Source organism: Podarcis muralis, chromosome 2 (assembly GCF_964188315.1).
Source record: "Podarcis muralis chromosome 2, rPodMur119.hap1.1, whole genome shotgun sequence".
Lineage (NCBI taxonomy): Eukaryota > Metazoa > Chordata > Lepidosauria > Squamata > Lacertidae > Podarcis > Podarcis muralis.
Window position 1 is genome coordinate 69,971,905 of NC_135656.1, and position 13,634 is coordinate 69,985,538.

At 46.3% G+C, this 13,634-nt stretch overlaps 1 protein-coding gene across 2 annotated transcripts in view; it reads right to left on the reverse strand.

Annotated features, from left to right (window-relative positions):
• CAMKV (CaM kinase like vesicle associated) overlaps positions 1-13,324 on the reverse strand; it is a 58,289-nt gene extending 44,965 nt beyond the window's left edge. The window contains exon 1 of one of the 2 annotated variants that reach the window (XM_028718623.2): positions 13,022-13,324. The gene's annotated coding sequence lies outside the window, so the exon portion shown is untranslated. Of the gene's footprint in view, positions 1-11,542; positions 11,660-13,021 lie in introns of those variants that run through there. The other variant, XM_077924729.1, reaches the window with a different exon arrangement.
• Between the last annotated feature and the right edge of the window lie 310 nt (positions 13,325-13,634).

The window sequence follows — 13,634 nt, forward strand, 5'->3', positions numbered from 1 at the left end:
AACAAAGCCTAAGCACTCGTAAATGGAAATAGCGGCATATTCATCGGCTATTTATCCCTCCCTCCATTTTCCTCTCCTTTGTCTGTTTCCCCCATGTCAAACTTTAGATCAGGGCTTGTGGCACCCACCGTCTCAATTTCTCAGCGGCATTCATACATATAAATTAGCATATGCAAATTTCATGCACATTTGGTTCACGGGTCTGTGCTGTGGCACCTAAGTAACTGGAATTCAGAGACATGGAAATGGTTTTGTCTAACACCATTTCCAAGATGCCTGTAAGAACATTCATGCCTGCTTGCTAGCAACACAACAAGATGGAGACCCTTCTCACCACACGACAGGAGAGCAGCGTCCTGTCTTTCAGTTTTACAGTCAGTCTGGGAGATTAATCAGCATGAGGATGTAAGGGAAAGGCACACTCTCTACCTGGTGGATTTCAGACACAAATGAGTGGGAAAGGATGAAAAGACATTCAACTCTAAGGCTCTTTCTTTAGAATGATCAGCCCAACTGCACTCAGGGGTGGCCTGAGATGTTTTGGCACCTGAGGCAAAGCACCCCTGCATTAGTGTGCTTGTGGGATGCTCTGCAATGGCTCCCCCTCAAGGAAAAGTCCTTGCAGAGCCTTGCCACTGAGCATGGAAGCTTCGGCAGAATCTCCCTTCCTGCCCAGCAGCAAAGCTGGGTGGCAGAATGCCTCCTGCCTCACCAGCTCAGCGAGAGGGGAGACGTGCTCCAGAGCTTTGCCGCCAGTGCCTCTCCGCCCCTAGGGGTGGGGGGAGACTGGTGGCAAAGCCGGGTGGCAGAATGCTGTGCTACTCTGCCTCCGCCAAAAGCCTCCCTTACCTGGGTTGCTTCTCCAAAGGCAGTGGGGCGGGCAGGGCGCTGCCTCTTGCATTTCCACCACCTGAGGGGGTTGCTTCACCCCGCCTCACGGGAGGGCTGGCTCTGATTGTACTCCAAATGGCAGCTAACTCTTTGTATTGTACCTGTGCTAAGACTGTAGTCCTATTCCTCACTTGCCTGGCAGCAAGCTCCATTTAATATAGTGGGATGTAGAGCTGAGCAGAAATGCATTGGGTTGCAGTGTTCACTACTTTAATGCCAACATCCTCTACCCTGTGCAGATTTACAAATCAAAGAAACCATCATGAGCACTACATACACCAGCACCCAAGCACAGACTGCCAGCAAGTATATTGGCTATAATACAGTGCTTCTTTCATGTCTAATTTCAGGGGGGAAAGAGGACCCTGCAGGCATCAAGGAAAGCTTCCATGGGCACATCTGCATCCATGGGTACCATTTTAGTGATTCTGGCACTACCCTCTAAATATTCTATTATGTGCAGATGCAACAACAGACTGTGTAGGGGGCCTATGATACAGTTAGGCCCTCCTATCTTACCCTCCCCTCCCAAATAAACCTTCAAACATATGTGGTCCAGCACAGCAGCAATGAATGCAATAGCTCCAGGAAGAATCTGTAAAGGATTCCTCTATTATCCCACAGTGATGCCACCACTTGTTAAAAGATTATTATAGCTACTCTTACTATAATCCCAGTTTGCTGCCACCAAACTGTCAAGGATTAACTCCTGTTATCCCACTCCATTCCAGCTGTTACTCCCCTTTACTTATTTGTTCGACCCTGTTTCCTCACTGCCACCATATATTTAAATTGCAAGTTAATGATAAACCTCTATTCACCCGCTAATAGCTGTGGCAAAGCACGGTACGAAATAGTACAGGCACCACTTCCAAGTAAAACAATGTACGTAAGATGTCTTTTGTCTTTGATCAACAAATAATTAAAAATGGGCGGTCATGCTTAGCTTTAAATTTAATATATAACAAACTTAACTTGGCTGCTCTTACTATAAATCAGACTGTTCACTCTACCAGGTTGCTTTAACGTTAAAAAGATAATTCTGAGATACTAAGTTCTTCCTCTAGCTAATGAGCCTGGCCACTCTTAACTCAGAATGACAGAATGTAACTCACAGTCCAGCCAACTGCAGCCCTATTGTGGAAACTTTTTACCCATTACATCTCCTAGGAGCAAGTAAAGCTAGCATATAGACAGTTAACTCTGTACATTCCACAATGTGAATTCAGATAAAAGCAAAACCTTTATCTCATAAAACCTCCAATAAGTATACAAAAGCGATTTTTCTACAGGATCACATCTCCCCTTGCTGCAAAATATTGCCATTATAGTGCTATGAAAAGAAAATATCTATTATTATTATTATTAAGTATCCTTGAGAGGGACTAACTTTTTGGGCCGATGTGTAAGAAGTGATAAACAAATGTGCATTTATTGCCCTAAAATCTGCTCACGTGGGAAGGCACACATTGCGTACACTACTACTCTGTGTATGCAGGTGAGTGCAAACAATGAATTTGGCATATCAGTGGAGGTGGGGGTGAGGAGAGAGAGGCTTGGGGCCCCAGCACTGACCCCATACTGGAATTTCCTCACTTTGTTTCTTTGAACAGATGCTCCTTGCTGGTATCCCACCCACATGCTGCTGTCTCAACTTTGCTCTGAGAGTTCAGAGGGAAATAGCAAGAGGCAGAGACAGAACACACACGAACCCCTCCAAAATAGCCTGTACCGAATCTAATGGCATTGCTAACATCAATCATAGGCGCACCAACAGGGGAAAAAAACCACACCACCAAGTTGGATGCTAGGCAGTACTAAGGAGAGGAGTAGCAGAAAGATGCTGTTTTATAAATCAGCAGCTTGTTCTTACTTCAAACACTGCCTTCCGTTACTGTTCTCCTGGGCTTAGCAGCAAGAGAACATGCTGAGAAAAGGCAGCAGGAACACTGAGAGTCATCAGGGCAATGTGGGGAGAGATGATTACATACAAGAAGGAGAATTACCACTGCTCTAGCAACGGGCTGGTTCAAGTTATTTTGGCACCACACTATAGGCCAGTGTGCCTCAACCAGGTGCCCTCCAGGTGTTTTGGACTACAACTCCCATCAGACCCAGTCAACTGAGGCTGATGGAAGTTGTAGTCCAAAACACCTGCAGGGCATCAGGTTTGGGGAGACAAAAATGGAGCATTAACAGAGTTACTGAATTAGCAGAGAACTTCATCAGAGGACAGGCTTTTAACAAGTATTGTGTAATTAGTAACCCCACACACTGGAGATTTGTGGTTGCTGTTTCGAAACTCAAACTGTGGGGGGCACTGTTAAGCGTAATTGTTTAATTGTAAATGGAAAATAGCTCTGTATGTGTATTGCTAAAAGGAGCATGGAAATTTCCAGTGAAGCTCTCTGAGCACCAAACAGGCTGATAATTAACTGAGAATGTATCACTGCTACTCTCTCATGTGCTGTTTAACTTAGATTACATGGGAGGGGTATTCAGTTGCAAATCTCCATTTTGTGGGAGTTGTCCTTGTTCTCAAGCCACCTTGTGCTGATGATTCTCTCCTGGAGAGAACAGCCTCAGGCTGGAATGCAGGCTGCATGGAGAGAAATAACTTTGATTTCAGTTCTGTTTGGAGTAATTTTACATTTCTAAGAAGATGTACATCTGCTTGGACAAGCACATGGTTTTATGCAACTATTTGAACGTATCGCTATTGTTGTAGGTCTGTTTTGAAGAAAGTTATTAAAGCTTTGGAACCATATTTTTGGTCTGGACAATTTTTATTCCAAGAAGAGTCATCCTATTGCTCCAAATGTGCAATATTAATAACTGCAAGAGGCACACCTACCCCCACCTAGCTCTCATGGTTGCTGAGAGAATTCTCTCTGGGCTTTGCCTTTCCTTCCACCGCCTTCTGCATGACTGCCACATACAAGGATTGGGGAAAAGGATGGAATTGGCAGCAGCTGCTTAGCAAGTGATCCTGGCGCCTAACAGCTGTGCCAGAGAGGAAGAAAGAACAGTACGCCCTATGTTCCCGCAATCCTCCAGATACTACCTGGCCTTCAGTTAGGTCTAAATGTTACACTTACCGCATTGCTAGGTGCCAGTTTAGAAACTGGAGTGTAATGTTGACAAGTGTGGTGTTTGCTCTGCATCAGGAATGGGGAACCCATGGCCGTTCAGATATTGCTGGGCTCCCAACTTCAATCAGGCCCATCCAGCATGGCCTGGTGTTAGGGATACAGGCGTTGGAGTACAACATCTGGAGGCCACAGGCTCTCCATCTTTGCTACATAGTAGTCTACTGTGGTGTGTGTGTGTGTGTTGTGGAAGCATCATATATCAAGAGAGACAGGCAGCATTGAAAGGTTGCCTTTTGTTTCCATAGACTCTTCCCTTAATTAATATAGCTACCTTGCACAGGCAGACCTTGGACTCCCTCCCTTTGTGCAAGCACTTTTACAGACCATGATAGGTAGCAAGAGGGCTAGACTGTTTTCATAAGCTTGGCCTTCTGGCCACTGCACAAACCACTCTGGCAGACAAATAAAAATTCCTTCCATGCCATGTGCCACGTGATGTTTCACTTCCCACACAATTAGAACAGCATGCCATGCTGAGCTGGAAAGCGGGAGACTCAACACACCACCCGCACATGATATGCACATTACAGACAAGTAAAGGCATGGCGTGAAAACTCCAAATGTCATGGAGTGATGGTACCATTTAGGCCTGGCCTTTGCCCGCTCTTCCACTTGAACCTGAGCCCTGGGAAAATGTCCCGCCATCCCACTTTGAGAAAACGCTAGTAATTATTCAGAATAAACATCCACTCCTCCGAGGAGCTAAGGTTGCACAGAGACTCTGAAACACCCCCCCAGCCCAATCAAACTGGTTTTCAGGTTTATTTGAAAAAAGCCCTGACTTATTTGAAAAAAGCCCTAAGAATGTGTAAGTATGTAGAGCAACCATAGTGACTAGCCCCAGGTTGCCCAGTGAACTTCATGGCTGAGCAGGGATTTAAATATAACACTCTTTAACTGAGTTATCACTTTGGCTCTCAATTAACTTTAAAATAAATCAGTCTATCTTCAGGAAAGAACATGAAAACCTTTTTTTTTAACAGAGCAGTGTACAAAAACAAAACATTGGTAGCAGGCAGGCAACCTAGTATACTTTGTAATGCGAGTCATAACTGAATCACGTACCTCAGGAGAACAAATGAGCTTGAACAAAGCAATTGACATTTATAGTCTGAACATAAAAGTCCTAAAATGGAATCAGTTTTCCAAGAATCAGTTGAGTATATCAGCGAAACAAGCTACAAAGTGGAATAAATGAGCCCTCCCTCCCTAAATCACACACAAAAGATTCCGGTCACAGCAAAAGGCTTTAGATCTGTTGCGTATAGGTTGTTCCTATCTACTTCGTGTTTCCCCATGGCAGGTTTTTTGGGGGGACGAATGTAGCATTCTGTCACACTTCGCCAACATTTGTACCACTCATTATGCCAATATATTGACTTTGATTGAATTTAAATGGCTGAGTGCTTCATGAAGGAGTTCTTAGGGGGATATTTTCCTTAAGATCAGATCAGATGCCGGCTGGCACATTTGATCTTCAGCCATGTTTATAAATTATCTGTACCCAAGAGAAAAGCCACTTTAAGTTTGACTGTTTCATTTCAAATAGCTGCATGCCCTTAGATTTGCAAATCTGGCTTCCCTTTGGACCTCTTTTAACAAGTTGTAATGAGTCACTGCAGCCAGAATTCCCAGACCCAGAGCACCTGCCTTGAACAAGTGTGAATCCTGTATCACAGGAAATATTTTTTTTACAGGGAGGTGAGCAATCAAATAGACCTTTTTGATCTTGAACTACCATAAGCACTCCAGCCTGCATCCTGAAATCCACGGACATAAAGTCCACTTGTGAATTATGCTTGTGATTTGTGAATTATCCTTTCAGCTAAAATAAACATTTCCTCAAAGTGTCTTGTGACACCTTATCTAATAAGGCATTTGTTTTTGCTGTAACAAAAGTCATATCGCTACCCCACTGGAATTTTCCAAACAAAACATGGTCACCTTTATGCACCCATCACATTCCATGCAGGAGTCATCCCTGTGGATTATGTCTTACATTGTTTGTTGCCAGGATTGGGTGAGAAGAAAAGGCACAATCCACTTCTATAGACTTTATGAAGACAGAGGCTCTGCAGGCATCAAATATGTAACATGCTACTAAGCAAGCTTGCTGTTGGTCATCATAACTAGAGACATTTTGCTGCCTGGCAGAAAATCCAAGTGGTGATCCCATTTTGGGAAATGTATCAAACTAAGATATTGATCGACATTTTGCTTTTCTGTACCAGTACCCTAAAAATCTGCCACCTGATGTCCTAGTAGAGCTGATCCTAAGTGGGAACTTTGTTTATCTAAGGTTCAGTTCCAATGTTAAACTGCAGTTTCAGAGATAGGAGCAAAAGGTTTCATTGTGAAGTGTCAGAGGCCAGACCCCCTCCCTGAGTGATGGCTTTCCCCTAGAACAGTGGTTCACAAAGGGTGTGGCACGCCACATTGGTGTGGCAGGAGAAGATGGCAAGTGTGGCAGTAAGATTCAAGGACAATCAAAGAAACATTTCAACATGTCAGTATAGTATAGTATAGTAGTCTCAAAATAATTTTAAATATGTCCACACCTCTCTTCAAGCACATTGGCTATTCTTCTACAGTTCTCCATGACATATTGTTCTGAACAGGGATTTTCAATTCTGACAAATATGAAAGATCAGAAAAGAGCTTCTTTGTGTTGATGAGCAGACAAGAGTTTGTTTGTCTCAAATTAGACCTAATATAAATGAGATTACACGGCAAAAGCAAGCTCACACCTCTCACTGGGAATGATTCATGATCTAATGTAGCTGCATTGTTTTTATACTTTCTGCATGTCCCATGATCACATTATAAAGTAGTTGTGTTCTATGTTATAAATCAAGCACTGTGAGTTGTTGTTACTTTTTGCTTTCCAATGTATTTCTTATCAATAAAAAAAATTAAGTGAGAGGCGCAAGCAAATTTTTATTCTGAAAATGCGGCCCAGGGAAAAAAGCTTGAGAACCACTGCCCTAGGAGGAGGGAAGCCAACAGCATTACTAAATTCCAAATTCTCAGGGCTTCATAGGGATCCTCTCAAGTGGGCTGACTATATAAATAAAGAGAAATTGCCTAGACAATTAAAAATGGGCTGTTCTCCTTAGTTTAGCCCTTTACCATATGTTTCCTTGCATATTAATAAACCAGGATGGATCAAAGTTGAAGCATATATAGTTAATGAATTAAACCTTTCCCAACATCTCAATAACAGAACAGGCAAGCAGACATATATGCAGATTACTGACATGCATGTATATCTGTATCTTCCGCAAGTCACGTCTTTTCAAACCCTTCTGCCCTGCTCTCCCCCTGCCTAGGCAAAGACCTATCTCTGTCAGGAACTCAAGCATGCCAGCAAGGCCAGGCTGAGCTGGTGGTTTTCACACCAGGTGCCGAGATAGCACACAGACTTGGCAGTATCTGAACAGACCCACAACATTAACTGTTCACAGATTGGGCGCCAAGATGGCTTTCCTCTGCTTCTCCTTAAAGGCTTTGATTCTCCATTAAATGGGAAATGATGAGGTGGGCAATAATCTGACCCAAGTGGTCCATACATGGGTGACCTCAAGACTGGACTCCTGTAATGCCCTTTATATGGGACTGCCCTTGTATGGGGTCCAGAAGCTGCACCTAGTGCAGGATGCAGCTGCCAGACTGCTCACAAGAGCATGCTATTCTGCCAAGAGATATGCACCGCTTGCTGATTTGCTATCATGCCAGGTTTAAGGTCCTTGTGTTAATTTACAAAGCCCTAAGCAGCTTGGACCCAACATTACCTTAAGCACCGTCTGATTCCTTATGCTCCACCTCTGCCACTGAGATCCTCTGATGGAGAACTTCTGGTGTTTCTCAAGCTCTTGAGGATCAGTTGGAACTCTCTACCTGTAGAGTTTTGCAAGGAACCATCCCTGCCTTCTTTCACACATCTTCTGGAAACTGCTGTTTATAGACGGGCCTTAACAATATGAGAGCCTCTTGCCAGTATAGACACGACAGATCTCAAGAGACCATTGGTTTGACTTTCTGTGATGCTTCCTATGTTATTGTGTTCCCAGACACTTAGGAAAAGAACCAAGTAAATGCAAGGATTGTTTCCCTACGTAAGTCAATCTGCTGGCAGCTACGTGGAGCAAACATCTCTCCCTACCTGTGCATTTCTCTACCCCAAAGGGGCGCCAACAGCCGCTTCTACCAACTGAGGTTGGAGAAAGGGAATCGTTTTTAAAGAGTGTTTTGCATGGGTTTTAGAGAGGCATCACCTCCCATTGCGAGAGCTGCCCACACGTTTCTTTTGATTCACTCTGAATTCTGGTCGGGGTTTTTTTTTTTTTTTTTTTAACAATACAGGAACTTGCAAAATCTCTTTAGTGGCTGCAGAGGTGGGATGAAATGTACCCACCGAAAGCAGCCACCTTTATTTCAAACCTCTTTCAACTGCGGGAAGAAAGGCCGTCTCCATCCTGAATCTATTCCTGAGCTGAAGGCTTTTCATCTCAACAGTGAACTCTGTCTGTGAAATGCGTCAAGAGCTCCGTATGCAGTATTTATCTTAAGCGCCTTGGGGGAAAGAAGGCACCCCAGGGCCATGAAAGCAAAATACACCAAGGTTGGTGAAGCTGAGCTACAGGTTTGGGCTTTAAAATAAATGAGGGGCAGAACAGGTCCTCCCCCTCACCCTCCATTACAGTAGGAGATCAGTTGATCTGCACATGTGATTGAAGCCATTTTATGTGCCAACTGCACAATCCATCTGCATGAATACAACTCAACTGTCATTCACAATGCAGGATGATGGAGGAAGGGGATATATCAGAAAGCTCATGAATTAAAAAACAATGTGCAGCCAAACCTATGGAACCTAGGGACCAATCCTATGGAATCATAAGAACACAAAAAGATCCCTGTGGGATCAGACCCCAAGGCCTATCTTGTTCAGCAACCTGCTTTCCAGTGTGGCCAACCAATTCCCTACAAAAACCCTGCAAAGCAGGACATGAGTGCAACACCACTCTTCCCACTTGTGCTCTTCAACAACTGGAATTCAAAAGCATTCTACCTCCGATACTGGATAGTAGTACGCAGTCATTGTGGCTCATAGCAATGCTTAACCCCTTAATGAAGAAATGCATGTGAAAGCACAAGTTGAAGGGTCCAGGCAGATTTTGCAGAAAAGGCACACACCACCAGGTGACTTGCCCATTCCCGTTCACAAATCTTTATAAAACACATGTGAATTTTGAAAGATGGCATGTTTTTCCACATGCCTGTTTGGATTTGAGTTGATAGGCTGGGAGGTGGGTTTGGGGAATTCTAGCTCTGCCAAGTCATAGATGATAGCTGAAAGGGCAACGTGCAGACCATTCCAGGAATTGTGTGTGTATCTGCTCAACGGCACTTGCTGGCTCAAGGGTTCCCCATCACTCTCTGTTTACAAGGTGCCATGCCTAACATTGTATTTTTTTTTAAAGCTGATTTCCATCCAACATAAGATTCTCTCTTATCTTGAGCCCAGATGCACTTGTGTTCATTTGCACCCAACTTTCAATTAACTTGAGTAAGACTAGGTGAGCCCTCTTTCCTTTTCAGAATGTAAGGGAGAAGGAGCAGATGTCCTGAAGCAGAAAGCCAAAGAAACTTCTCAGAGAGTGAACCACACAAAAGACCCAGGGGCTAACTTCTGAGTAAACATGCATAGGATTGGACTCCACATATTACATTTTAAAAGTGCAGCCATTTTTTGTTTTGTTTTCTAAGCTCAGACCTTAATAGATGATCCATTAAAGTGTTTACTTAAAAAAAACACCACTATATATCATTTGGTTTAAGGAATTCTGAGCTGAAGTGTCTTTTGGGGCACACAATCACTGTGAAGGCGGAAAATCCAACATAGTTCTGGGAATGACCAACAATGGGCATAGGCCACAGGGCTCCACAGGGAGGAATCAGAAGGGGCTCATTGGCAGCTCTGTGGAAAGTGAAACGTGACAGCAAGGGCCACATGCTTTAATAAGTAGACCAATTATCTAAAGCTTCCAGGAGCCAATTGTAATCAGAGAGTGTAATTTTTAATCAGGCGACTTCAGATTAATGGCACACTTGTCCACTTTTGAGAATATTTTGGTTCTAGTATGTAACTGTAACTCATCTCATCCTGTTAATACCTTTAAGAGTCACAAGTGAAAAATATTAAAGACAGTCTTTTTAAGAACAAGTGGTAGCTCTTTGGCACCTATTAATGATGTTTTGTAATATGAAAACTCAATCAAATTATAACTAGCTATAGTTAATCTGCTAATTAAAGAGGCAGATGATCAATCAACTAAAAATCCTTTAATTGGTTCACACTGCTACTGATAACGAAAACAGTGCATGTCATTTGCAGTTGCTGGGACCCGAGGCCTAGGGGTGAGCCCAAATGGAGTTCTCTTACTTTTGTTTACAAGGTGTGCTCAGAGTTCCTGAGCATTTGGGGAGGCACAGAGGTGGAAGGAGTCTTCTTCTGCAACTCCAATATCCCTAGCTCAGTCAAATGATGCTAATATGGCAAAGGTAGGAAAAGAATCCAATACGAATTGGCAGGAAAGGGATCTTCTGTTTCAGATGGCATAGTTTCCTCTTTAGGGTGCCAACAGGCATATGAAGTGAGATCCACCCTCTTCAGCATGTATTAATTAGCCCTTCTTGTATCCCTAGTTTGACATGGTGTTCCACATCAAGTAATCCAGTATGTTTAAGGCGGATGTGATTTTAGGATATGGCAACAGGGCTCTGAAAAAGCACACATAAGCAGGAGGCCTCTGAAATACTTCCCACCCTGACTGCGAATGAATTTAATATATCCCAATACAGGCATCAGTTTGAGGGTTTAAAACAAAAATAAAAAATGGGGATCTTTTATTTTGGCTAGTCACAATGTTTATGGCTGTGGAAGGCAGAGATTTACAGAGCTGGTCCAAAATAATGCCAGATGATATTTACACCCCGCTCCAAATATATATCTATAGAAGAGGTTTTCTTGGTGAGTTGTTTTATCCGTGCTCTGGAGCCCTAGTCAAAAAGGCTGCTCTGTTATTAAAAATGAACTCTAAGTTCTGTACGGATCTTAATAATTTTAACTGGATATGAGCGCATATTTAAAAGCCTCAGCAGCCACCCCTTCGAATCTCAGCTTATCGGGTGATTAAATAAAACACAGAGAAACCCTCAGCCAGGGCAAAGGAGTTGAGCGCGCCTCCTTCCTTGCGGATGAGTTCTGTTTGCTAACGCAGCCCCGCGGGCGCTCTTCTGCGAACCACAGCGAACGCTGGTGGCGCTGCGCACTCCAACCCCGGGAGTTTCTGTAACGAAGGACAAGAAAGCGAGGGACACGCCGTAGCCCGAGGAACACACATGCGAGAAAACGCAGGTCGAGCTTCCCACCCACAAGGCCAGGGGAGGCGGGCAGCATCTCCACCCGGGCGCCAAAACAGAACCGCTAAACTTACAAGATGCCTCCCCAAGCACGGTCTGAGCGCAGATCCTCTAGTCTATGGAGATCGTTCCCTTTTTAGAGGCATCTTTAGCCTGGATCTGACTCGAAGCATAAAAACTCCTGTTCTCAAAACAACACCCCCCCCCCCGCACTCTCCAACCTGCAATTAAGACAGAATCTTTTAGTTGTGACATTCGCTGTTGTCATGGAAATAAGCGCGAGAGAGCGAGTTGATGGGCGGGGAAAAGGAAATCAAAATAGCAGAATCTGCCCGGGGAGAGGGGGAGCGGGCGGCAGCGAGAAAGAGTTGATGTGTGCGTGTGGAATTACAGTTGCTAATGCCGGCTAATGCCACCAGCTCCAGTTGGGCTTCCGCAGATTGTCCCATCCGGACTAGCCAGCGGCACCAACCTTTTCTCGAGGCACGAAACTTGCAAGCGCATAGCTGCAACCTGTACGTTGCTTCCACCAGCCCCGTGCGCGCGCATGGATTGCCTGGGTAAAGTGAAGCCGAGGAAGCTTTGCCTCCTCTCTCTCTCTCTCTCCTGTGCTACGGGAGTAAAGGAAGGCGAGAAGGACCCCGAAAGAGTCTCAGTGGGAGGAGGGGACGCCTGACTCGGAAGCAGACCCCCCCCCCGCGCGCGCATCTGCCGCGTGGCCAGCCCGAATCTGAGCTGCCCCTACCCCGCGCCGCGCCTCCATGGCTCTCTGCGCAAGGCTGGGAAGCCAGCCTCGCCGAGTCTCTCCCATGAGAAGCGCGCAGACGACGGCAGCACCTCCCGCCCCACAGGGGGCGACGTGCCTCTTTCTGCCCCGGGCCCAAGCGAGAATCTCCGATCGCCGCGGGAGAGGGTGGGCGCGCGCACCGAGCAGCAAAGGGAGCAGACGCCAGTTCCTTTTGCAGCAGCTGCAGATCGACTTCCACGTGGGGTCTGAGCTGGCTCCTTTTCTTAACCCTCCGCCAGCCTCCTGACTCCACCGCCCCCGTCCCACTCTGAACCCCCTTTTTGCGCGCGGACCCCCCTCCAATTAATATTTGAATGTGTGCGCGCGCTCACTGCACGGGCTGGGGAAATCAAGACAGCGCGAGTGGGTGGATGGGTGCGGGAATGAAGATCCGCAATTACTCAGCTCGGAGTCACTTTGCCGAAGTGAAGGTGCAGCGCAGAAACACTCCAAGCAATTCACGGCGGCAACGAAGGGGAGCGTTCGCGCGCAGCCCGGTCGACCCCACAGGTTGGATCGCCGCAGGGAGGCCACTTTCTCCCCAAGCTCCGCGGCGGGACAGGCGCCTACTTCCCAACGCGCAGCCTTTCCCCCTTACAGCCGCAGCCTCAGAACCCCGCGAGGGAAAGCTTGCCGACCGAGCTTCTTACGGCACATGCCCGGGTGTCTTCCCAGCCGTCTCCGGCGCCGAGGCTCCAGCAGGGGCCCTCCTCCCCTCGCCTCACTGCAGCAAGCCACGGGGGCCCCGCGCCGCGCCAAGACCCACCTGCAAATCTGCTCTGCCGCTGGAAGGGATCAGAGGGGTGGGAAGCGTTCCGGTGGCGGCGGGGGGAGCTGCCCTATTTCTGGCAACGGGGACTTCTCGCCCTCCCCGTGGTGATCGGCCCTCCTCAATAGCCCGCCCGGCTCTTCCCGGGGCGAGGGTGGCTGCAGGGTTGCAAGGCGAGATGTGGCGTCCGAATCCGCCGTAGGATCCCGTCGACTGAAGATGGAGCCGAGAGCGCTCGGTGCTCCGCGGCTCCTCGCAAGTTGAGCATCTCAGTTGAGTTCCAAGTGGGAAAGTTACAAAGGATGAAACTGACAAGGGCCCGCCCAGGAAGGGTGGGGCCACGGGCGGCTGACGTCACCCGGAAACTTTACGCCCCTCCCACTACTTTTAACAATTGATCCTGGGCCCTGCCTCCTGGTCCGGGACAAAATCATCTCACAGGCTGGTTTAGAGAGGGGAAACTAGGAAGACGCGCATCATATTCCTGACCAACCTGATCTGTCCCAAGAGAAAAGCCTTTCCATGAAACTCTGTTCATTACAGTGACGTATTTCATGTTTTCCCCGTAGTTTAACCTATATAATATACGACATTTGTAGCACCCCAGAGC